This window comes from Hemiscyllium ocellatum, unplaced genomic scaffold (genome assembly GCF_020745735.1).
Source record: "Hemiscyllium ocellatum isolate sHemOce1 unplaced genomic scaffold, sHemOce1.pat.X.cur. scaffold_1865_pat_ctg1, whole genome shotgun sequence".
Lineage (NCBI taxonomy): Eukaryota > Metazoa > Chordata > Chondrichthyes > Orectolobiformes > Hemiscylliidae > Hemiscyllium > Hemiscyllium ocellatum.
This window is the reverse complement of record NW_026867899.1, coordinates 3,710-29,269: the sequence shown is the minus strand read 5'-3', so window position 1 is coordinate 29,269 and position 25,560 is coordinate 3,710. Positions and strand designations below refer to the sequence as shown.

Sequence of the window (25,560 nt, the reverse complement as noted above, 5' to 3'; positions counted from 1 at the left end):
TGACCAATCCTGACGCGTTCACTCCCGAGAATGCTTTGGCCCCGCCCCTCACTCACTCTGGTTCGAGGACCGGCCGCCGCTTGGTCCTCCAGTTCCGCCCCTTCCTCCCATTTGCAGAGTTGATTCGGGCGTGACTCAGCAGCTAAGCACCAGAAACATTAAGGGACAAGGGAATTTAGAGTCGATGTCTTGTGATGCGGTGAAAATATCCCGAATCTTGACCGGGAGGCCTGGGTTCAATTCACAGCGAGTGCAGGTGCGTCTAATAACAACTTTAAACAGGTTCATTCGGAAAAACAAGGGAACCGAGTAAAAACAATAGAAAATGCATACAATGTGGTGGGGTTCTCAATGTTCAGATGATTTTAGTCTTTACCAAGTGTTTCAGGGCCCCAATGGGTCCCAGTACAGACTATTCCACTCCACCTAGTGCGCAGCCAGATACCAGGATTGTGGGGCAAATTGTTGTGGTGGGATCCAGAGGTGCTTTCCCTCTATTTTGGAGGTAAAAATAGGTGAGAAGAAGCAGGGTTTTGTATGGAGTTACCTGCTCCCCTCCTGTTGTAGCAACTTATTATTGCCCTAACTTGACCTCGTACGTTTTTGGTAGCGATCAGTGACATTTCGTAAGCCAACATACAAGATCTGTCACTCTGTTTAAGACAGCAGAAATCTCTTGTAGCACAATAGTCATAGAACAATACAGTGCAGAACAGGCCCTTCAGTCCTTGATGTCACGCTGACCTGTGAACTGATTCTCACCCCTACACTATCCCAAAATCACCCATGTCCTTATCTAAGGATTGTTTAAATCTTCCTGATGTGGCTGAGTTGTCTACATTAGCAGGTAGTACGTTCCACAACCTTACCCCTCTCTGAGTAAAGAACCTGCCTCTGACATCTGTCTTAAATCTATCACTCCTCATTTGTAGTTATGCCCCCTCGTGCATACTGACATCATCATCCTAGAAAAAGACTTCCACTGTCTACCCTATCTAAGCCTCTGATCATCTTGTATGTCTCTATCAAATCCCCTCTTAGCCTTCTTGCCAAGGAGAACAGGTTCAAGTCTCTCAGCCTTTCCTCGTAAGACCTTCCCTCCAGAGTAGGCAATATCCTGGTTAATCTCCTCTGCACCATTTCCAATTCCTCCTGTCCTTCCAGAAATATGGGCACCAGAACTGCACACAGTATTCCAAGTATGGCTGCACCAGCTTTTTGTATCTTTGCAGCATGATATTGCGGCTCTGGAACTCAATTACTCTATGAATGAAACCTAACACACCATATGTCACCTTAACAGTACTATCCACCTGGGTGGCAACTTTCAGGGATCTATGTACATGGACTCCGACATCCCTCTGCACATCCACACTACCAAGAATCTTTCCATTGACCTAGTACTCTGCCTTCCTGTTATTCTTCTCAAAGTGCATCACCTCACATTTAGCTGCATTGAACTACATTTGCCACCTCTCAGCCCAATTCTGCAGTTTATCCAAGTCCCCCCGCAATCTGTAACACACTTCCACACTGTCCACTACTCCACCGACTTTAGTGTCATCAGCAAATTTACTAATCCATCTACCTATGCTTGCGTCTAAGTCATTTCTAAAAATGACAAACAGCAGTGGTCCCAAAACAGATTTTTGTAGCACACCACTAGTAACTGGACTCCAGTTGAATATTTTCTATCAACCACCACTCACTGCCTTCCTTTAGAAAGCCAGTTTCTAATCCAAACTGCTAAATCACCCTCATTTCCATGCCTCTGCATTTTCTCCAACAGCCTACTATGTGGAACCTTATCAAAGGCTTTACTGAAGTCCATGTATACCACGTCAACTTCCCTACCCTCATCTACATGCTTGGTCACCTTCTCAAAAACCTCAATGAGGTTTGCGAGACATGACCTGCCTTAACGAAACCATGTTGATTATCTGAAATCAAATTGTTGTTTGCAAGATGATTATAAATCTTATCTCTTATAATCCTTTCCAAAACCTTTCCTACAACAGAAGTCAGGCACACTGGTGTATAATTACCTGGGTCATCTCTACTGCCCTTGAACAAAGGCACAACATTTGCAATCCTCCAGTCCTCTGGTACCAAACGTGTAGACAATGATGACTCAAATATGAAAGCCAAATGCTCTGCTATCTCCTCCCTAGCTTCCCAGAGAATCCTTGGATAAATCCCATCCAACCCAGGGGACTTGTCTACTTTCACTCTTTCTAGAATTGATAACACCTGTTTCTAACTAATCACGATCCTTTCTAGTCTAATATCTCATACCACATTCTTCTCCTCTACAATATTCTCCTTTCCCTGAGTGAAAACCAATGCGAAATGTTCGTTAGCACCTCTCCGATCTCCACATGGTACACACTCAACTTCCCATTCTGTCTTTGATTGGACCTGTTCCTACCGTAATCATCATTTTATTCCTCACATACCTATAGAAAACTTTAGGATTCTCCTTTATTCTATTTGCTAAAGACTGCTCGTGTCCTCTCTTTGCTCTTCTTAACTCTCTTTAAATCCTCCCTATCTGATCTGTAACTCTCCATCTCCTCATCTGAACCATCTTGTCTCATCAACACATAAGCCTCCTTCTTCTTCTTAACAAGCGATGCAATTTCTGTAATAAACCACGGATCCCTTACCTTATCACTTCCTCCCTGCCTGACAGGGACATACCTATCAAGGATATGCAATATCTCTTCCTTAAACCAGCTCCACATTTTCATTCTCTACATCCCCTGCATTTTGCTACGCTATTCTATGCATCCTAATTCCTGCGTAATTGCATTATAATTGTCCTTGCCCCATTGATAACTCTTGCCCTGTGGCATGTACCTGTCCCTTTCCATTGCTAAACTAAACATATCTGAATTATGGTCATTCTCTCCAAAGTGCTCACCTAAAACTAAATCAAACACCTGGCCTGGTTCATTACCAATCACCAGATCCAATGTGGCCTCCCCCCTTGTTGGCCTTCGACATACTGTATCAGGAAACCCTCCTGTACACACTGGACAAAAATTGATCACCCAACGTATGAGAGTTATAGCATTCCCAGTCAATGTTGGGGAAGCTAAAGTCCCCCATAAGCTCTTCAGCCACGTTCTCAAACAGACTCGCTACCTCTCTGCACAGAAGCTAAAGTCCCCCATAATGCCCACCCTGGTACTTTTGCACTTACCCAGAATAATTTTGCTAATCCTCTCTTCAACTTCCCTGGAACTCTGTGGAGGCCTATAAAAAAAACTCTAAGCAGTGTGACCTCTCCTCTCCTGTTTCTAACCTCAGCCCACACTACCTCAGTAATAGAGTCCTCATCAAAAGTACTCACAGCCACCGTTATAATATCCTTGACTAACATGACTTGCATGGACCCATTGCAGTGCTTCAAACTCCATGAGGCAGCCATACTCTCTATGACAGACAGACTCAGTCTGGAACCTCCTCTGTCAGTATTATTGCCAGAGCCCGTAGCCTTTGCACTACTTAGCCATTTCTTGATGTTATCCAAACTGAATCAAACTGGCTTAAAACTCGCATCTGTGATGTTGGAAACCACTGCAGAAGGATGAGATGGATCATCCCACTTTGCACTTCTGGATACAGATAGCTGCAAATGCTGTTGTCGTATCTGGTGCATGGATGTGTGAGGCCCCTCCATCAGTAAAGGTGGGGATATCTGTGATGCTTCCTCCAGTGAGTTATTTAATTGTCCATCACCGTTCACAACTGGGTGTAGCAGAACTGCAGAGTTCCGATCTGTTCCATTGGATGTAGGATCACTTAGCTCTGTGGCTTGGTGCTGATGCTGTTTGAAATGCAGATGGTCCTGTTTGGTAGCTTCACCAGGTTGGCACTTCATTTTTAGGTACACCTGGTGCTGCTGTTGGCATGCCCTCCTTTCCTGTCCTTTGTGATGGGTGAGAGCAGGATTTACAAACCCACGAGATTACAGATTGAGCTGGAGTACAGTTCTGCTGCTGTTGATGTCCCACAGTGCCTCAGAGATCCAGTTTGAGATTCTACATCTCTTCAAAGTCTGTCCCATTTAGAACGGTGATAGTGTCACTCAACACAATGGAGGTTTTTCTCAACTTTCAGCCAAGACTTTGTCTCCAAGAGGAATGTGTCCTGTCCGATACCGTCATGGACAGATGTATCTGCAGCTGGTCAATTCATAACAATGAGATCAAGTATGTTTTTTCCCTCTTGGTTCCCTCACCACCCATTGCAGACTCAGTTGAACAGCTGTGTCCTTTAGGACCTGACCGGCTCAGTCAGTAATTCTGTTGCAGAGCTAGTCTCGATTGTGGACATTGAAATCCTGTACCCAGAGTACGTTTGACACCATTTTACTTCCCCAGTGCTTCCTCCAAATGGTGTTCAACATGAAAGAGAAGTGATTCATCAGCCAATGGAGGACAGTACCTAGTAATCAACAGGAGCCATGAGACTTCCTGGTGTCCGGAGTCAATGCTGAGTACTCAGAGGGCAAATCCTCCCTGTCTGTGCCACCACCTCTGCCTGGTCTGTCCTGCCGGTGGGACAGGACATATTCAGAGATTTCAGGAGAAAGTGAAGACCGCAGATGCTGGAGATCAGAGTCGAGAGTGTGGTGCTGGAAAAGCACAGCAGGTCAGGCTGATGAAGGGCTTAGGCTCGAAACGTCGATTCTCCTGCTCCTCGGATGCTGTCTGACCTGTTGTGCTTTTCCATCACCACAATCTCAATATCTTGGGATGGTGATGGTGGTGTCTGGTCATTGTCTGTAAGGGTTGATTTCATGAGTATGAGAATGTCAGGCTGTTCCTTGATTGGTCTGTGAGACAGCTCTGCACATTTTGACACCAAACTCCAGATGTTAGTCTGGAGGACGTTGCACCATCCAGAGGGCTGATTCTGTGGCTGTATTTTCTGGTGCCTTGTTAGATACCGAGTGGTCCACCCAGTTTCATTCCTTTGTTGAGACTTTGCAGTGATTAATACAGTGAGTAGCTGGCTGGGCCACTGTCGGGTTGGCAGGATTTTTTTTTGCCATTGACAATGGTTTCATGGAGATCAGGAAATTCCTAATTCCAGTTATTTTTTCTTGAATTCAGATTCCACCATCTGCCAAGTTGGGATTCGAACCAGGACTTCAGTCATTTGTTTTAATATTTTGGATAAAAGTTAAATATATTAGGTTTGTTTAATCACTTTAAATATCACTTACCCAGGTTTTGTTTCTTTGTGAAACACTGTCCATCCTCCTGTCTCCTCCATCCAACAAGAAGAGTTTGGAGCACATGGCGTTTCTCTGTCACTAAGACTGAGATAATCCAATCTGCTGCTTCCCTCCCTCTCACTAGCCCACAGAGCCAAACTGCCTCACATGGTGTTCCTGGTTTTTGTGCTAAACTTACATCTTCTTCCAGTCTCTTGTCAAGCCTTATCAGAACTCATCTTGACCCTTTACCCTAATTTCACTAAACTATAGACTTTCCAACTCTCTTTCCTCCTCCTTCTCATCAGTCCCCCTCACGGATTCACCAATATTGTTCCTTGTTCTGTCTTTTCTGGTTTTATCCTTCTCTCCCAAAATCCTGCTCCATCTCCACTCTCTCCCTTACCTTTCTGAATTCCTTGCATTTGGTGTCCTTGGCCCCTCCTGTATCTCACGTACACACTGCCAGGAGGTGCCATTGTGCAAAAGCACCATGTTGGGTTTCACATGTACACTGACGATGCCCAGCTCTCCCTCCCCATCATCCCTCTCCATGACTCCACTGTTACTCAGTTATCAAACTGCTTACCACATTCCCACTACTCGATTAGGTGCAGTTTCCTCCAATGAAACATTGTAATGGTTAAACCCATTGTCTGACAAATTCCTTTCCCTTACTGCTGAGCCCCTCCCTCTCACTGGGAACGATGCAGCAGAACTACACTCTTCACAATATTATTACAGTTATATCTGATGTGAAGCTGACCTTCTGATCAGACATCTACACAATCCCAAACACCAGGAATTCCAATCTCTTAAATGTTGCTTGTCTCCTCCTCACTCCAGATCCATTGCTACTGAAACCCCTTACCCGTGTTCCGTTAAACTTGATGAATCCGAAACAGAACCCTTGATTCTGTGACTGACTCAGAATCTGGTTTCAAACTCCCCCCTCTGTATTTACCCTGAGACACATCAGTATTTATTCTGTCAAACCCCTTAAGAATCTGGTGGTGCAGTTTGATTGTAGGTTGTGGAAATGGCAGGGGATGATATGTTGTATCTGGGTGGAAGGTAAGGACTTGGTGGGGGGAGGGGGGGTGGTCTATCCTTGTTGCAGTTGGAGGTGTGGGTTTCAAAGGCAGAGGTGCAGGAAGTGGAGGAGATATAGTGGATGGTATTGACCACATGGGAGGGGAAATTGCAGTCCTTGAAATACGGGCCATTTGGTATGTTCTGGCCTCACTGGAACACTGCAGTAAGCATGAGACAGAGACGTTGGCCAGGGAACAGGCTCGTGTGTTAAAGTGGCAGGCAGCTGGAAGCTCGGGTCTGTTTTTGCAGCAAAACGTAGATCATCAGTCGCCATTTCCGCCACCTCCACTGAGATGCTGCCACACACAGGTTCCCGTCCCCTCCATTAACAGCTATGCACCCTCCCAATCAGATCATAATCCACTCCTTTGTCTTTCCAAATGTTCCTGTCTCTCTCTGGGTTCTGTACCTGCCCATTATTTGCTCTTTAACCCCTATCTCCTGCAGTACAAAGATCTGCAGGTTAGTTGAATTGGCCAAGCTAAATTTCCCATAATGCTCAGGGATGTGTAGGTGAGGTGCATTATTCAGGAGAAATATACAGTAATAGGGGAGGGGAATGGGTCTGGGTGGGATACTCTTCGGAGATACGCTGTGGACTTTTAGGGCCGAATGGCCTGTTTCCACACTGTCAGGATTCTAATTTTCCCAGCTCCCATCGGTTCTGAGGAAGGGCCACTGGACAGATTCCTGTTCCCAGATGCTGCCAGACCTGCTGAGCTTTCCCAGCACCTCCTGCTTGTTGTTCCTGATTGACACCATCCATCCACCTTCCGGGTTTGATTCAGGCAGGGGGAGGATCCCACCACTGACCTCACAATGGGGTCCAGCTGATTGATGGCAGCTTCGGACCAATAGGAAAAGGGGGTGGGACTGGTGGACGAAGTGGAACCAGCTGGTCATCCAAACAATGGGAGTGAATGAGGGGCGTGGCCAGTGGGATGACACGTCACCAGTAACTCCGCCTGTGCAGTGTCACGTGACTCGGCCGTCGGTGAATGTGGGAGACCCAAACAGGGAAGGGGAGAGTGGCCTCGGAGACGGAGACAATGAGTCACTTTAGGCTGGGAAGTGTTAATTACACTCTGTACGGGTCATTAATCTGAATTAGAAACTCTTTCCCGTGTTTGCAGCAGATGGGAAAATGGCTGCGGCCCTCAGGAGGTGACAGGTCTTGGGATATGGCCGCCATCTTTATTGGGGGCAAGGTACAGTGAGGGGCATGGACATGTCCTCTTTCTGGGATCGGGGGGGGGTGGTGTACGATTTGAAGAGAGGCATTTACACATCAGTCACATACCAAGAGAAAAATATGTCTTGTATTCTTCCTGCACTGGCTCTGAGTTTTGTTTTGAGAATTCATTTCATAGGATATTAAATCAGAATAATTGAGGCTGGGATCTCAAAAGTAAGTTTTTACAGTCAATGGAGTCATCAGGATCTGAATATCATTGACGTCTAAATGTGGAAGGAGAAAGGTTTGTGGAAAATATCTCCAATATTTTTGTTAAGCAGGAAGATGTACAAATTCGTGGTTGGATCACCTTTTGGGTGTGCGCTATGTTGTGGGCCCTGCAGCAGAGGAAGGAGATATTGGCCTGAGAGGGAGCACAGATTTATCCAAATTGCACCTGGTCTCTTTGGGTCTAAATCTGAGAGATCTTACAATCACTCACTTCATGATGTTAACCTGTAAACTTCATATTTTCAATTAACTGTAAACTTCCCATCAAAAGTCCTTTTGGACTCGAATTCCAGCACCATTTCAGGTGGAACGTTCCAGATTCTGACAACGGTCTGTTCATTCAGAAACTGCTGAGGTCCATGTTGACTCTGGGGTTACAAAGGGCTGCATTGAAAGATGAGATGCTGTCCCTGAGCTCCCATTAGATGCATTGGAACAGTACAGGAGGCTGAGGGCAGTGTAGGTGTGAGCAGGCAATGAAAATGACAGGGCTGCACTGTGAGGGCTCCTTGGCTCAATGAGAGTGTTTTGGAGTTGGGTGTAAACAGGGCGAGGGGAGACAGGGAGAAGGTGAAGCTGAAACTCAGTTTTAGTTCAGGGAACAGACAGTTTTTCAATGATTCCTGCGGAGTATTTGTTAACAGTGTTTAATGTATTTTTCCTGAGGGCAGTTGAGAGCTAACCACATTGCTGTGGGTCTGGAGTAACATGTCGGCCAGACCAGGTGAGGATGACCGTTTCCTTCCCTACAGGACATGAGTGAACCAGATGGGTTTTCTGACAATCGACAATGGTTTCATGGTCATCATTTGCCTTTTCACTCCAGATTGTATTGGATTCTGATGTCCGCACAGCCATGTTGGGATTCTAACCCTAATCCTCGGAACATTGCACATGTCACTCATCTGGCAGGAATACCATTAAGCCATTGCCTCCCCTTTTTAGCAATGTTTAAAGAAAGTTCCATCATTCTACGTGAACAATGTGCAACGTCCATGTGTCGGCCTCTCCAAAAGGTTAATCAACAGAAATTTGTTTGGGAGTGAAATATTTCACTTTTTTGGGGGGGAGGGGTGTTTATTAAACAAAAATGAATCTAAATAAAAATCTGATGCCACGGACATATAATTTCTGAAGCCGGAGGGGGATTACAGAGACAGGGAGGGTGGTGAGGCCGGAGGGGGATTACGGAGACAGGGAGGGTGGTGAGGCCGGAGGGGGATTACGGAGACAGGGAGGGTGGTGAGGCCGGAGGGGGATTACGGAGACAGGGAGGGTGGTGAGGCCGGAGGGGGATTACGGAGACAGGGAGGGTGGTGAGGCCGGAGGGGGATTACGGAGACAGGGAGGGTGGTGAGGCCGGAGGGGGATTACGGAGACAGGGAGGGTGGTGAGGCCGGAGGGGGATTACGGAGACAGGGAGGGTGGTGAGGCCGGAGGGGGATTACGGAGACAGGGAGGGTGGTGAGGCCGGAGGGGGATTACGGAGACAGGGAGGGTGGTGGGGCCGGAGGGGGATTACGGAGACAGGGAGGGTGGTGGGGCCGGAGGGGGATTACGGAGACAGGGAGGGTGATGAAGCCGGAGGGGGATTACAGTCCAAACATCACTGTGGTGTACATGGACTGCAGCATTTCAGGGAGGTGGTTAACCACCACTTTCTCCAAGACAAGTAAAGGTGGCCAATAAATACTGGTCTGGGCAGCAAAGGCAACCCCCAGTGAATAAAACCAAGCAGTGACCTCTCCGAGCTGACTTGCTGTGAAGTTAAAAACCTCTCTAGAAATGGAGTGGGCAGAGAAGAGAAACAGTGACATTTCACAGCTGCCCTCAGAGAGACCTCACCCTTGGAAGTACTCAGAGCCGGGGTTCAGCTCAGTGAGTTTCAGTCTCTTCAAACATCAATCTTAGTCAGTTTTATTTTATTAAATCTACAGTAGTGAGTAAGGTGAGGATTTCTTTTTAATGTCTTTGGGTCTCTTGATTAAATGTTTAAGATATGAAATGTAAGCATTGCTAATCTCGGGCAGTATTTTTTGAGAAGTAAGACTGTGTCTTTGTCATGGTCTGTAGGTTGTTAAGGTGGAGAGATGGCCTGTTGTAGAGTGGTGTGCTGTTCCTGTCGGATGTGGGAGATTAGGGAGAGTCTCAATGATCCTGATGATTTGTCTGCAGGAAGTGTGATTGCAAATCCTATTGGATCGCATGGATTGGTGAAGGAGTGATTAAAGGCAGTGAGGAGTTAACAGGAGCCGGGGGGTGTGATATGTGGCCGTCTCAGGATTGCAAGATACTGCAGATACAGTCAGGTAGATGGGTTACCTCCAGGAAAGCTAGGAGGGGTAGGTAGGTACTGCAGGAGTCTCCACTGGCTATCCCCATCTCAGACAAGTACACGGTTTTGAAAAATGTAGGTGGTAATAGACTTTCAGGGGAATGCAGCACTGACAGCCAAGTTACTGGTACTGAGACTGGCTTCTAACATAATGTGAGGTATATCCAGTTCCACACGATCGATGGTGATAGGGGACTCTCTAGTCAGGGGCACAGTCTGCCATTTCTGCAGCTGACAGTGAGACATCAGAATGGGGTGGTGCTGCCCTGGTGCCAGTGTCTCACAGAGGGAGCAGAATATTCTCAAAAGGGAGAATAACCAGTGGGAGGACATTGTACATTGGTACCAATGGCATAGGAAGGGGAAAGCATGGGGTCCTGATGAGCAGGGAGATTTGCTAGTGCCACTTGGGAGGCATTAAACCAGTGAGGGAGTCGGGGTAAACCTAAAGAGATAGTGAGAAAAGAGGTGAGTCTGAGGCTGGTACTGTTCACCGGTCAGACTGTCAAGGCAGGCAAGAGCAAGTCACAGAATGAGGTGCGATGGAGCAGTTGCACTGCATTTATTTCAGTGCAAGAGACCTGACAGGTCAGGCAGGTGGGCTCAGGGTATGGTTTTGAACATGTGACTGGGATATTACAGCAATTACAGAGGCATCACTCAGGGATGGATAGGACTAGCAGCTTAATGTTCCAGGGTATAGATGCTATAGTAAGGATAGAAAGGGACCAACAGCGCAGTGGGAGAGGTGTTTTTGATTAAGTATGACATTATGGCTGGGCTTCGGGAGGATATTCCTGGGAGTACATCCAGGCAAGTTATTTGGGTGGTACTGAGAAATAAGAAAGGGATGACCATCTTACTGGGATTGTGTTATAGACCCTCTCCCAATAGTCAGCAGGGAATTGAGACACAATTTTACCAGGAGACCTCAGATATCTGTAAGAATAATATGGATGCAATGATAAGTGGTTTTAACTTTACCAACATAGCCTCAGAGTGCTGTAGTGTTAAGGGCTTGGATGGAAAGGTATTTGTTCAGTGTGTACGAGAACGTTTCTGATTGAGTTTGTAGGATGTACCTACGAGAGAAGGAACAAAACCTGACCTGTTTTCTTTATTCATTCACAGGATGAGGCTGTCACTGGCTCGGCCAGCATTTATTGCTGCGTTTACCCAGAGGGCAGTTAAGAGTCAACTGCGTTGCTATAGGTCTGGAGTCCCATGCAGACCAGACCAGGTAAGGATGGCATTTTCCTTCCCTAAAGGTCATGAGTGAGCCACATTGGTTTTTCCAACAATTGACAATGGATTCCTGTCATGACTAGATTATTTTTTCCAGATATTTATTGAATTCACGTTCCAAAATCTGCCGTGATGGGATTCAAACCCTTGTCCCCAGAACGTTATCTGGGTCTCTGAATTAACTGTCTAATTTCACTCCATCATCACTGCCTCTTAGGAAATGAGGCAGGGTGAGTGACTGAGGTATCAGTGGGGCAGCTCATCAGCATCAAAGATCCCACAGTATTGTGGCTCAGTGGTTAATGCTGCTTCCTCAGCACCAGGGACCTGGGTTTGATTCCAGCCTCGGGCAACTGTCTGTGTTGGAGTTGACACATTCTCCCCAGTTTCTGTGAGGATTTCCTTCGGGTGTTCCAGTTTGCTCCCACAGTCCAAAGATGTGTAGGTTAGTTGGATGAACCATGTTAAATTTCCCATATTCAGAAGATGAGGTTTTGGGATGTGCAGGCAAATCTCTGCCTGATGTGAAAAGATCATTTTGGGGTCTTGGACAGAGGTCAGAGGGAGGTGTGGCCGCATGTTTTACATCTCCCATGGTGGTAAGGGAGGGTCAAGGGTGTGGAGCGTGGGTTGGTGGGAGGGTGTGGACCGAACAAGGAAGGCGCAGCTGGACAGAAATGATCAGGTAGAGTCAATGTGGCTTTGTACATGCACAATTGGGTCTCACTAACTTGAGTGAGTATTTTGAAGTGACGAAAAAATTGAATAAGGAAGGCGGTGAATGCTGTTGATATGGACATTCAACAAGGTTCCACAAAGCAGACTGGTTAGCAGGGTTAGATCACATGGAATGCAGGGAGAGCAAGCCATTACAAAACTGCCTTGAAAGTAGGAGACAGAGGATGATGGAGGGTTGCTTTGCGGACCGGAGGTCTGTGAGCAGCAATGTGCTGCAAGGATGGATATTGGGCCCTTAAATAAATGACTTGGATGTGAATATATGAGGTATGGTCAGTAGGTTTACAGAAGACACCAAAATTGGAGGTGTCATGGACAGTGAAGAAGGTTAGCTCAGAATACAACAGGATCTTGACCAGATGGGCCATTGGAGCAAAGAATGGCAGACGGAGTTCAATTTAGATAAATGTGAGCTGTTGTATTTTGAAAAGGCAAATCAGAGCAGGACTTATACACATAATGGTAAAGTCCTGAGGGGCGTTGCTGAACAAAGGGACCTTGGAGTGCAGGTTCATAGTTCCTTGAAAATAGAGTCACAGGGAGGCGGGGTAGTGAATGCAGCATTTGGTACGCTCCCCGTTATTGGTCAGTGCATTGAATGCAGCTGTTGTGATGTCATATTGTGGCTGGACAGGGCACTGATTATAGGTCTTCTGGAATTCTGTTTTCAGTTCCAATCTCGCTGTTCTTGGAATCAGGCATCTGATTGGGTACATGAAGAGGGAGGTTTTAGAGGGATAAGGGTGAACCGCTGGCAAATGGGACTCCATTAACGGTCTCCGTTATTGGTCAATGCATTGAATACAGAAGCTGGGATGTCATATTGTGGCTGGACAGGACGTTGGTTAAGCCACTTCTGGAATTCTGTTTTCAGTTTGAATTTCCCTGTTCTGGGAAGGATGTTGTGAAACTTGAAAAGGTTTGGACAAGATTAACAAAACCGTTGCCAGGAATGGAGGATTTGGGCGACAGGGAGGGACTGAATAGGCTGGGGCTATTTTCTCTGGAGAGTCAAAGACTGAGAGCTGTCTCCATGGAGATTTATAAAATCACGAGGGGCGTGGATAAGGTGAGCAGCTGGCGTCCTATTTCCTCAGGTTAGGTGGGTCCAAAACTAGAGCACATGGATTTAAGTTGAGAGGGCAAAGATTTAAAAGGGATCTAAGTGGCAACGTTTTCAAGCTGAGTGTGGTGTGTGTATGGGAGGGGCTACCAGATGAAGTAGTGAAGGCTGATAAAAATCACAACTTTTAAAAGGCTTCCAATTGGGTACATGAATAGGAAGGGTTTTGATGGATACAGACTAATAGCTGGTAAATGGGAATCCATTAGTTTAGGATTCCTCGTTGGCACGGACGAATTGGACGGAAGGTCTGTTTCTTTGATGTTAATAAATTAAGATGCATTCCTCTCTTTTGTGCAGAGCTAGCTGAAGCACAGATAATTATCCTTGGAGCTGAGAGGGTGAAGCAGTGATTTCGATCTTGTGCAGATTTGGTTGCAAGGTCTTGAATTTACAGAGAGAGAGAGGAATTGTTAACACTGTCACAATTTTTAGTAACTATTTTCAAGTAATTGGCAAATAATACAAGGTGAAAATGTGAACGCTATTTTACTCAGTAAGTTCTGAGCATCTGGAACAATCTGAACGACACAGATTCAGCAGGTATTCTGAAACAGACTTGGAATTTTACTTTTTAAGGAAAGATTTGGGAGGCTATGGGCTCATGGGAGGGGACTTGGGACAGATTTGCAGCATCTCCAGAGAGAGAGAGTACAGCCCCAATGGGCTGAATAGCCCCCAGCCCCTGTGTTCTGTGATACTGCTCTATTCACTGTGAATGATGAAGCTCATCCCAGGGCAGAGAGAGGGAGGAGTCAACCACTCTCATGGCAATGGTGCCCGGCTGATTGACGGCAGCTCCAGACCAATAGGAGGAGAGTCTGTGTTCCCCTGCAGCCAATGGGAGTGAATCAGGGGTGTGGCCAGCAAGCCGACACCTGTCCATGAGCTGTGCAGGTGCAGTGTCACTGGGTGGGGGTGGGAGACACAGCAGAGACTGGGACAGAGGCTGTAGGACCTGAATTACAAACTCCCAGTAAATTAAAACCAAAAGAACTGCGGAAGATGTAAAACAGAACTAACAACCCGGAGGGTCTGGAAAATCTCAGCAGGTCTGGCAGCATCTGTGATGAGAAATCAGAGTTAAAGTTTAAGATCCGGTGTCCCTTCCACAGGACAGATGTTACTGAGGAAAAAAAGTCAGTTTATTTGCAGAAGATAGTGTGGGGGGAGGATATAAGGAGTAAAGGATAGGTGGGGATAGAGTGAGAAGAGCGGTTGGATAAAGGAGTGGATAACGATCTGGCTGGGGGAGGGTGATTAGCTGTTAATGGAGACAGTTAGTGGCTAACCATAGGTAGTGTGTAATGACAGGCTGTGAGACCAAGGCCTGGTGTGTGGGGTAGGGGGCTTCGACATGGGGTTCTTAACCTATGGTTAGCCCCTAACAGTCTCCATTGTAAGCTGTTGCCCACCTATATCACTCCACAATTGGAGCTGCCGAGTACACAAACCTTTGGAATATCCTCCCTAACCCCCTCTGTCCACCTTAAAGATGTATCTAAAAATCGTTCTCTTTAATCAACGTTTCCATCACCCGTGAAGCATTTTAGGAGATTTGTCAATGTGAAAGGCTCCATACAATGCAGGTAGTTGTTGTTACTGTCTGACATCAGGAGAAACAGGGATGAGCCCTCTCTCTCTCATACCTGATGAACAGCAGCAAAAGCAGGAAGCACTGAGCATGCTCCAGCCCACAATGGGCCTCGGATTATTGATGTTAATGGGCGAACGGGGGCTAGAGGTGCTAGTTGTTGCTTCAACCAATCGGAGTGAATGAGGGGCGGGACGATACTCAACCACGTGGTAAACCTCACTGACAGCACAGTGTGTTGTGGCCAAGGCATTGGAAATGTGTGAAGGTGCAGGGCAGGGGAAAGGAAAGACGTATTGACCAGAAAGAGAAGGAAATTTTCACAGTATGGAATGAGAGGTTTTACAGAACATAGTGCACATTGTAAAACACACATTTGAAAATCCAAATTCTGCCCCATTTTCCCTCCCTATAATGCATTTTACACTCCCTGAAATATCAACTGTGTGTTTCTCCCTCCACAGATCCCAGTGATCAGTGCCAAAGCCCCATTGCCTGTGGAAAAGGTGATGTTTGACTTCCTGTACAGCTGCAATTCGTGTGGTGAAGGTGCTCCCACAATGTGGTTGGGTAAGAGCTGTTATAGTTTATTCACTCAGCGACAGTGAAGAGTTGACAATGTATGTGCAAATCAACAACAGTTTGTTTTTTTTTAAGTTTATAATTCCACAGAAATACTATTGAGAGCTTCTGACATAAAGCCACAGATTAGGTCAGGTGATCAAAAGAACTGCCAAATAAACAGGTTTTCAGGAATACCTTAAAGGAGGAAAGCAGGTCTGAGAGGGTTAGGGTGGGAATTCCAGACAGTGTTGCCTTGGCAACAGTAGAAACAGCCAGACAGGTGAAGCAATGAATAAACATATCGTTGGGAATCTGAAAGAAAATGAGTTGTCGGGGTCTCACAGGTTGTGTGGTGCAGGGAGACAGGGATGTTCACAGCCAGGAATTTCATCAAGGGTGAGAATTTTAAATTGTTGCTTGTTGATGGATCAACAAATTTTGGTACAAGTGAGCACTTGGACAGTAGGGTTTTAGATACTCTTGAGATTGCATGTAAGTTGAATGTGGGAGGTTGGCAAAGAGTGTGTTTGATAACGAAGTCTGGCGATAACACAGGGATGGACGAGTGTTTCAGTAAATGAGCTGAGACTAGGGTGGAGTTGGGTGACGTCACTAATGTAGAAATAGTGTTTTTGGTGTTAGGCTGCGCCTCCTCCTCACCACTCCCCCTCACTAAGTCACAGATATTGTTCCTTGTTCTATCTGTCTCTCTTTTCTGGTTATGTCCTTCTCTCCCATTCTGCTACAAACTAATATTTGACCTCACCATTGTTGCAAACACATACTCCATCCCGACTCTCCCTTTTCTTTCTGAATTCCTTGTATTTGGTGTCCCTCCAGGATCTCTCCTTGGTCCCTCCTGTTTCTCACCTACATACTGCCAGGAGGTGACATCGTCCAAAAGCACCGTGTTAGGTTTCACATGTACACTGACAATGCCCAGCTCTCCCTCCCCATCATCCCTCTCCATTACTCAGTTATCAAACTGCTCATCACACTCCCACTACGCGATTGGCTGCAGTTTCCCCCAATGAAACATTGTAGTGGTTAAACTCATTGCCTTCAGTTGCTATTACAAATTCCTTTCCCTTACTGCTAACCCCCTTCCTCTCCCTGGGAACTATCTGAGATAGAACCATACTCTTCACAATATTGCTGTCATATCTGTAACCCCAAGTTGACCTTCTGATCAGACATCTACACAATCACAAACACCAGGAATTCCAATCTCTAAAATGTTGCTTGTCTCCACCTCACCCCAGCTCCATTGCTACTGAAACCCCTGACCCGTGTTGGTGTTGCCTTAAACTTGACGAATCTAAAACAGAATCCGTGATTCCGTGACTGACCCAAAATCTGCTTCCAGACTCCCTCATGATGGGAAACATCCTCTCGGTATTTAACCTGTCAAATTCCTTAAGAATTCTACATGTTACAATGAGATCACCTCTCATTCTTCCCAAATCCAGTGAGTGGAGTCCCAACTACTTCAGCCTTTTCTTAAAAGATAATCCCTGCGAACCAGGGTTCATCCCAGTCAGGTTTCTGTGAAATGCCTCTGATGAAATGATGTATTTCCTTAAATAAAGGGACCAAAACTTCTGTCATTAATCCCAGATGTGGTCTCACTTCAATTTATAAACTTCATAAAGTTCCTCTCAGGTATATACTCCAAACCACTCCCTTTAAACTTGCACTGATGTTGAAATGCTCAGCAGGTCATGCAGCATCTGTGAAGAAAAATCAGTTAAAGTTTCGGGTCTGGTCATCCTTCCTCAGATACATTAACTCTAATTTCTTTTCACACCTCCTGCTAGACCTGCTGAGCTTTTCCAGAAAATTCTGTTTCTCTTCCTGGTTTACAGCATCTTCAGTTGGTTCGGTTTTCATATCATTTAAACTTGCCATCTCTCCTTAGGATTTGTCATTTCCACCTTGGGAAAAAGATTCACATTTGTTTGGTCTCCCCGACTCTGGGGGAAAAAAGAAACCATGACTAGTCACCCTATCATTGCTCCTTATAATTTTATACAGTTTGATAAAGCCACCTAAAGTGTCCAGTGCTGCAGAGAAATAGCCTCAGCCTATTCAGCCTCTCCCTATGGTTCAAATGTTCCAATACTGGCAACATCCTAGTAAACTTTTCTGAACTCGTGCAAGTTTCCCAACATCTTTTCTGTAACAGGGAGACTGGAATTGAAAGCAGTCTCGGGATTCCAAAAGTGGCCGAGCCAATAAACTGTACAACCGAAACATGATCTCCCAACTCCTATCCTCACTGCACTGCCCAATAACAGCTAGCATACCGCACACCACCTTCACCGACCTGTCTACCTTCAACCCCACTTTCAAGGAACTATCAACCCACACTGCACGGTCTGTTTGTTTGTCAACACTTCCCAGGAACTTTTCTTTGAGAAGTTGAGTCCTATTCTGGTAACATCTTTCTGAAATGAGGGAGACTACAATTGAATGCAGTATTCTAACACTGGCCTGACCAATGCTCTACTCAGCCACAACGTGACCTCCTAACCCCTGTACTCAGTGACAGAATCCCCACAGTGTGGAAGCAGGCCTTTCGCCCCATGAGACCATACCAACCATCGGGACAGCATTCCACCCTAACTCTGTAACCTATCATTACCCAAAGCTAATCCAGCTAACCTGCACGTCTTTGGATTTGTGGGAGGAAATTAAGAACACCAAGAGGAAGCCCACCCAGACACACAGGGAGAATGTGCAAACACCACACAGACAGTGGAGTCGAACCAGAGTCCATTTATTGACCAGTGCATTCAATTAAAGGTCAGTGTCCCAAATGCCGCATTCAGCACCTGATCTCCCTGAAACCCCACTTTCCAGGAACTATGCAGTTGTTCTGAGCCCTTCAGAGGGAATTAATGCGAGGAGGAGAAAACAGGAACAGGGTTGAGTTGTAGATCAATAAAATAACTCTGCATCTTCCCCCTCTCTGTTCCCCCCCGTCTCCCCACACTCTGTCTGGTTTCCCCTCCCCCACCCCCGGCGGTCAGTCCTTTGTCGCGCCCCCCCCACCTCGTCGGTCGCACTCCCCTGTTGGTCTGTCCCACAAACTGTTGGTCTTTCCCCCCCTCTGTCAGTCGCCCCCCTGTCGGTCGCACATCTCTTTTCCCCCTCCGTCTGTCCCCCCCCCCCCCCCCCAACCGTCGGTCGCCCCCTCTGTAGCCCCCGTCTGTTCCCCTCCCCTCTAATCCCGCTTTCTGCCCTCATCCATTTCTGTGCCTCCCCTCTCTATCCCCCCTCTCTGCCCCCACCCATTTCTGTCCCAACCCTCTCGATCCACCCCCTCTCTGTCTACCCTCCCCTCCCATTCCCCTAGTTCTGTACTCCCCCCTCCGCAGGGAAAATATCTTGTCTATTTACCCTATCCATGCCCGGCCTGATTTTAAAAAATTCTTTCCACTCACCGTTCAGCCTCTGATGCTCCAGGGAAAACAGCCTATCCAGCCCTGGCAACATCCTACAATTCTTTTCTGACCCCTTTCAAGTTTGAGAACATCCATCTGATAGGAAGGAGACCAGAATTGCATGGAATATTACAAAAGTTGCCGAATCAATGTCCTGTATAGCCGCAATATGACCTCCCAACCCCTATACTCAATGCTCTGACCAATAAAGGCAAGCAGACCAACTGCCACCTTCACTATTCTATCTACTTGCTGCTCTACTTTTAAGGAACTATGAACCTGCACTCCAAGGACTCTTTGTTTAGCAGCACTACCCTGGAACTTACTGTAAACTGTAAGTCCTGCAAAAGTTTGTTTTTCCAAAATGCAGCAGCTCGCATTTTTCTAAACTGAACTCCTCAGCCCATTACCCATCTGATCCAGATCCTCTTGTACTCTGAGGTAATCTTTTTCCCTGTCTACCACACCTCCCATTTTGGTATCATCCGCACACTTATTTACAATACCTCTTATGTTCACATCCAAATCATGTATGTAAATAGCGAAACGTAATGGATCCAGCACCGATCCTTGTGACACTCCACTGGTCACAGGCCTCCAGCCTGAAAAGCACCCTCTGCCTTCTACCTTCGGGCCAGTTCTGTACTCCATACGATCTAACCTTGCTGACCAATCTCCCATGAGGAACCTTGTCGAACGCCTGACTGAAGTCCATGTAGATCATGTCCATGCTCTGCCCTCATCAATCCTCTTTGTTACTTCTTCAAAAAACCTGAGTCAGATTCATGAGACATGATTTCCCATGCACAAAACTGTTATTAATATCCAGGATTTAACTCTGTACATCGGGGTCTGCGTTACCCAGTTATAGGTGTTAATATTCGGGATGAAGTTCAAGTACACCAGCATTTTGTCAGTGACTATGTATTGAGTCTTGTTAATGTTACCAACACAGTTGAGTTCCTTTTGAACGGTAGTCCCCGTATCCCTTGTCCACCAGGAAATGGTGGCAGTGTCTTTACCTCTGGACCAGGAGGATCGGGCTCAGAGTTGAGGAACAGCATCTTTGAAGAGGATGATTAGAAAACCCGCCCAAGCCACCAGGCCATACTGTCTCCCAGCTGTCCCTGCCTCAGCCTCTAAACAGAACCTTCCTGTAATTTCTCTCCTGTCAGACTCTCCCATTGCTCAGATTGTCCAGGATCCCGTTCTGCTGCTGCATTGCTCGTGTCCCTCACTGACCTGTCCATCCCCCAGTGTCCTCCACATTCATTCATTGTTTGCAATCACATTACCCCAGTTCTCCAGCCCCACTCCTTCCCGTCTATAGAGAAGAAGACGGGAAGGTTAGCCCTGCTGCCTCACAGCATCAGGTACCCGGTTTCGATTCCAGCCTCTGGCAACTGTCTGTGTGCAGTTTGTACATTCTCCCCGTGTCTGAGCGGGTTTCCTCCCCCAATCCAAAGATGTGCAGGACAGGTGAATTGGCCATTCTAAATTGCCTATAGTATTAGTTACATTAGTCAGGGGTAAATATAGGGTAGGGGAATGGGTCTGCGTAAGTTACTGTTTGGAGGGTCAGTATGGACTTGGCAGCTTCCTCCCTCTGGGAGCAGGACCCAGGGGAATGGCCCCTTTTCCCCCCCCCCCCCCCCCCCCCGACACTGTGATCAGACTATCAGTGGTGCAGCGTTTTGCAGAAAGTTATCAGAACTCTTTTGTGAAGATTCAGGGTTTTTATGGAAAGTGACCAGGATGGGCCTGCAATTAGAGTCCCAATTTGGTTCATTTTAGTAAGACGGGTTTCGGCCAGAGTGTGCAGGAAGCAGTGTATGCAGGGTGGTTGTCGTCAGAGGATTCACCAACAACGCCCCCCCCCCCCACCCCACCCTGGTGGACTCAGAATCAGACTCATTGATTTGGTTCTTCGTCCGCAGACAAGAGCTAGGAAACTGAATTCAAAGAGAGAGAGAGAGAGTGTGAGAACTGGGTGTGGAGGGAAGGAGTGAGGAGGTTGGTTTGGATTTCAGTTCACAGATGAAAGAAATTGTTAGACTGAAAGTTAAAACTTTGGAAAAGATGAAACTACAATTTAATACTATAATTGTCTTATAAAGATCCATCCTGTATTAATATGGTGAGTTGTGTTCTCAGGTGTAGGATACTGAAAGGGTGGATTTGTGGATGAGAAATTCAAATTGAACTTCATGTTCAGATCTGATAGTTACTTGATCCGTGCCGATCTGAATATTCATTGGCCTTTTCATGTGGAAGGAAAGGTGTGTATTCTGTCCGTGGGTGAATATTCCAAATCTCAGTGTGACTGGAAAAAATACTGAGGTACAGCCAAGTCCATGTTAGGGTGGTGACTGTGGAGAGTGAGTTCATTTGTTTTGAAAGTCTGAAAAATCATGGCATGTTTCCCAGGAACAATTAAGCCATAGCTTTTCTTTGTAGAAGGACAAGTCTTTAATTAACCATACAACCAGAAAGACACAAGGATACCTGCACCATGGGAAATACTATGAAAACTGGATTGTTGTAAAGGAGTTCATTCTCGATCATGGATTGTAATCCATTGGCGTTGTCACGTTGGTTCCAGTGCCGTGGGGAAGCACTGGAAATATGATGAATGCAGTGTAGGTTTCAGTTATTAAACTGTAAGAAGTGCAGAACAATTTAAAAAGGATGTTCTCAGGGCTCAGGGGTCTGAGTTATAGGGAGAGGTTGGACAAGCGAGGATTGTTTTGTTTAGAGCAGAGGAAACTGAGTGGGTACTGTTCTAGAAGTGTATAAGACCATGAGGGGCATGGATAAGGTGAATGCATTCAGTCTTTTTCCCAGGGAATCCAGGACTGGAGGGCATCAGTTGGAGGTTAGAGGGGAAAGAATAAAAGGGAAGCTGTGAGACACCTGTTTTACACAAAGGGTGGTATGGATATGGAATGAGCTGCCAGTGGAAGTGGTTGAGGCGGGTACATTAACAACAGGTAAAAGACATTTGGACAAATACATGGATAGCAAAGGGTCAGAAGCAGATGGGCCAAGTGCAGGGAAATGGGGTTAGTGTGGATGGACATTCTGGTCGGCATGGGCCAGTTTGGGCCAAAGGGCCTGTCTCTGCTGCAGGATGCTATGACTCTAAGTGCATCTGCTATTTCTCCCACTAACTCTGTTGGTATCCTGGGATGTATTCCATCAGGGCAAGGAGACTTATCTACCTTTAGCTCCATTAGCTTGCCCAGCTCTAACTCTTTCATGATAATGGTTGTTTCTAGGTCCTCACCTTCCTCAGTTTCCTTATCAATTACTGGCATGTTCTTAGTATCCTCCACTGTGAAGACTGACTGCTGTGTACTCATATTCCTGAACCCTGCTGGATAGGAATAACTAGGCACAGAACTCTGAGAGGTCTTCTTAGAGTCTTTATTGATGAGACATGGCAGTTACCTGGATAGTGTACATGCAGAACACCACCAGGCAGCAACAGGTAAAGCCCCACCTGTCTGGTGTAAAGCTCCCATTCTTATACCTTTTGTGGTTTGGGACTTTGAATAGATTCTGTCTCTCAGTATTATCTCCACGGCAACGGTCAGTTAGAAAGTCTAGTTCAGTTTCGCACTTTGCCGTTAAAACATACCCCCTGTGGCTCCCTCAAGTATCTGACACGCACTTCAGTTTCAGTGGGGATGTCTATCAGGATTCAGATATGGAGGAGCTGGTGTTGGGATGGGGTGGACAAACTTATAAATCACACAACACTAGGTTATAGTCCAACAGGTTTATTTGGAAGTACAAGCTTTTGGAGTGTGCTGTGATTTGTAACATGATCAGGATTATCTCTATGGTAACAGTTAAGTGCTTCAACAATGAGAGGCCACATTTCCCCACACAATAGGTTCCCCTTTACCAGTGTAAACTGCTATTCCGGCCCTGGGGACAGCTACTCATCACTTTTCTCCCCCAATCCCATCTAGCTTTCTGTTGATCTTTAAAGTTTCTCTAATCTCCTAGTTTCTCCTTGGTCTTTGCCAATCTGTATGCCTTCTATTTCAATTTGATAGACTCCCTTATTTCCTGAGCCACTCATGGCAGATTACTCCTTTTTCCTACAGTCCTTCCTTTTCACTGATATATACTTTTGCTGAGCACTTCGAAAAATTCCCCCGTTGTCTGTCAACTTTCCCACGGTAAAGTCTTTGCTTCCAGTCTACATTAGCCAACTCCTGCCTCATCCTATTGTAGTCTCCTTTGTTTAAGCACTCGATCTTGGGATTGGATTTAATCTTCCAGCTTTCCAGCTGTGTTCGAAGTTCAACCAGATTTATCAGAAGTCTTTTATCTGATTACGAGGTGAGGCAATGTTTCCTGGGTGTTTTGTGTTACATTGTCGAAGACCTTGGCTTTGTATTAAAGTACAGGATAGATATTCACAACAGAGTATTCTGGACGGTATGAATGTCCTCACAGTCTAAAACCATAAATCACTGTCTCCCCTGAGTTTAAAATTGCAAAATCATTATCTCCTACACGCTTCCTTACTATCTAGGTTTGGAACGCTAATCCACCTGACTATCCTGCTTTTTCCAAAAGATGAAGGTGGTGAGTTTTGGATGCAGCTTTCCAGTTATTACCGTAAGAAGATGAGCACTGGGCACAGGAGAGGCAATGCAGCACTTCGAACCAGCCCCACCATTTAATACGGTGATGATTGAGCTCACCTCAGTCTCAGCTGGGTTTTCCCACCTGCTCTCTCTCACCCTTCATCTCATTGCAAATTCAACATCTGTATCTCTTCATTAAATCTGCTCATTGTCCTGGCATCCACCGCATTTTGAATAGGGAATTCCACAGATTCACAACACATCGAGATAATCATCCATGGAGTCCACACCAATACTCTAATGAGCATCCCATTCAGACTCACCCATTCCCTGTATTTCCCATGGTTAACAGTTTAACCGGCACATGCATGGATACTGTGGGCAATGTAGCATAGCCGATCCACTTAACCTGCACATCTTTCGACTGTGGGATGAAACTGGAGCAGCCAGAGGAAACTCGCACAGACACGGGGAGAACGTGTAAACTCCACACAGTCACCGAAGGCTGGAATCAAATCCAGGTCCCTGACGCTGAGAGTCAGCAATGCTAACCATTGAACCACCTCTGCTTAAAATCTGCTCCTCCTATTCACTTCCCACGCCCCAGTTGGCTGAATCTATATTCCTTACATCAGAAAATCAGGTTGTGGAAGCAGGTGTCTCAGTAAAACCCAGTGACAGCCCACAGGTCCTGTCTGTCTGAATGGGGATCCTATACACAACATCCTCCAGCCTATACTTTTCATTCACATTCCAGAGACAGGCTCCAGTGACTTCATGGGGGCTACAACTCCCACAGTACCTGTGGCAGGGACCGCACGTGTGTGGGGAAACCCTGCACGCTACATGTGCAGAATGTGAGCGGGTTTTGGAACATGTGCTTTGGGTAAGTATACTTTGAGGACGAACATATCGGTTGGGGGGCAGGAGGTCAAAGTGTCATTACACCCATGTGGGGCCAAAGGCCATCCTCAACTCGTCATAACACTGGGCATCGACCAATGGGAAACAAGGAAGGATCTGACCCATTCTCCCAGACTGAAGGTTCCTCTTCTGTCTAGGATCTGCCATCTCCCTTTCTGTTTACTTTTGTTTCATTCTGCTGTTACATTATTGACTTGCAGCAACTGAAGGGAAAGGAAGTGAACCCAGAAAGGGTGTAGTCTAACCAGGGACGGGAAGTGGTGGAATGGATCTGTTTATCAGTAACTCCATGAGAATGGGGAGGGTGTACATTAGGGGGTAGCAGAGTCAGAATGGTGGGAGAGAGAAAGTGGGTTGGCGGGTTACAGCTTCGGGGGAAGAAAGGGGTAAAAGATATTCCAGAGAAACTAGAATTGTCTGTTCTGAATTTCTAATCTGTACATATTCCTTTATACAGGGTGCTAGATGGTGAAGATTTGCAGACTGAAATCTCAAAGTCATGTGCAGATTGTGATTAAGTTAACCAGCATTTGAAGAACCAAAGATAGAGAATCACTCCACCAAAATCCTGCAACACTCTCCCTCCCAGCATTGTCGGTCTCTCTGCACCAAATGGACTGTGAATGGTACAAGACAGCAGCTCACTACCATCTTCTCAAGGGTAACTAGAGATGGGGAATAAATGCTGGCTGAGCCAGTGATGCTCATATCCTGGAAATGGTTTCTATCTCTAGTTGCTGAAACCCGGTTGATGTTACTGCAGGATGATGAGGGATGCTGAGTGTATCCTCCAGGAGGCAGCACCATCACATTACCCCTGCCTACACCCACACAGTAACACCACAACGTCACTGGAACAAAAGGCAGTAAAACCAAAGGAGGACTTAGATATAGTTCTTGAGGTAGAGTCATGAAAGGGGATTGGAACACAGCAGAAACAGGAGACTGAGCTGGATGGTCAGCTGTTTCCCATTGAATGGTGGAGCAGGATTGAAAGGCCGAATGGCCTCCTGCTGCTATCTCCCAGGTATGTATATAGCCATGGAGCCCGGGAAGGAAGGAGTGCGCAGGGATTCTCCAAGAGATTGCACTTCCACAACAGGTTTTAGTGAGCGATGGTTTGATGGATTTTATTTAACATTTACAAACCTTGTGTTAAAGATAAATTTTGGTTTTAAAATGTTGTGAAAGTTTTTTGAA

The 25,560-nt window shown here is 46.2% G+C and overlaps 1 long non-coding RNA gene across 2 annotated transcripts; it reads left to right on the top strand.

The window, feature by feature from the left end:
- Positions 1–124: 124 nt before the first annotated feature.
- Positions 125–25,560, top strand: LOC132810744 (uncharacterized). Of its 2 annotated transcripts, none has more exons than XR_009643062.1 (5): positions 125–256; positions 11,254–11,362; positions 15,287–15,392; positions 24,194–24,322; positions 24,818–25,560. It is a non-coding gene; the product is annotated as an uncharacterized LOC132810744 (long non-coding RNA). The 2 variants fall into 2 exon arrangements; XR_009643063.1 differs by lacking the exon at positions 125–256 and adding an exon at positions 8,618–8,803.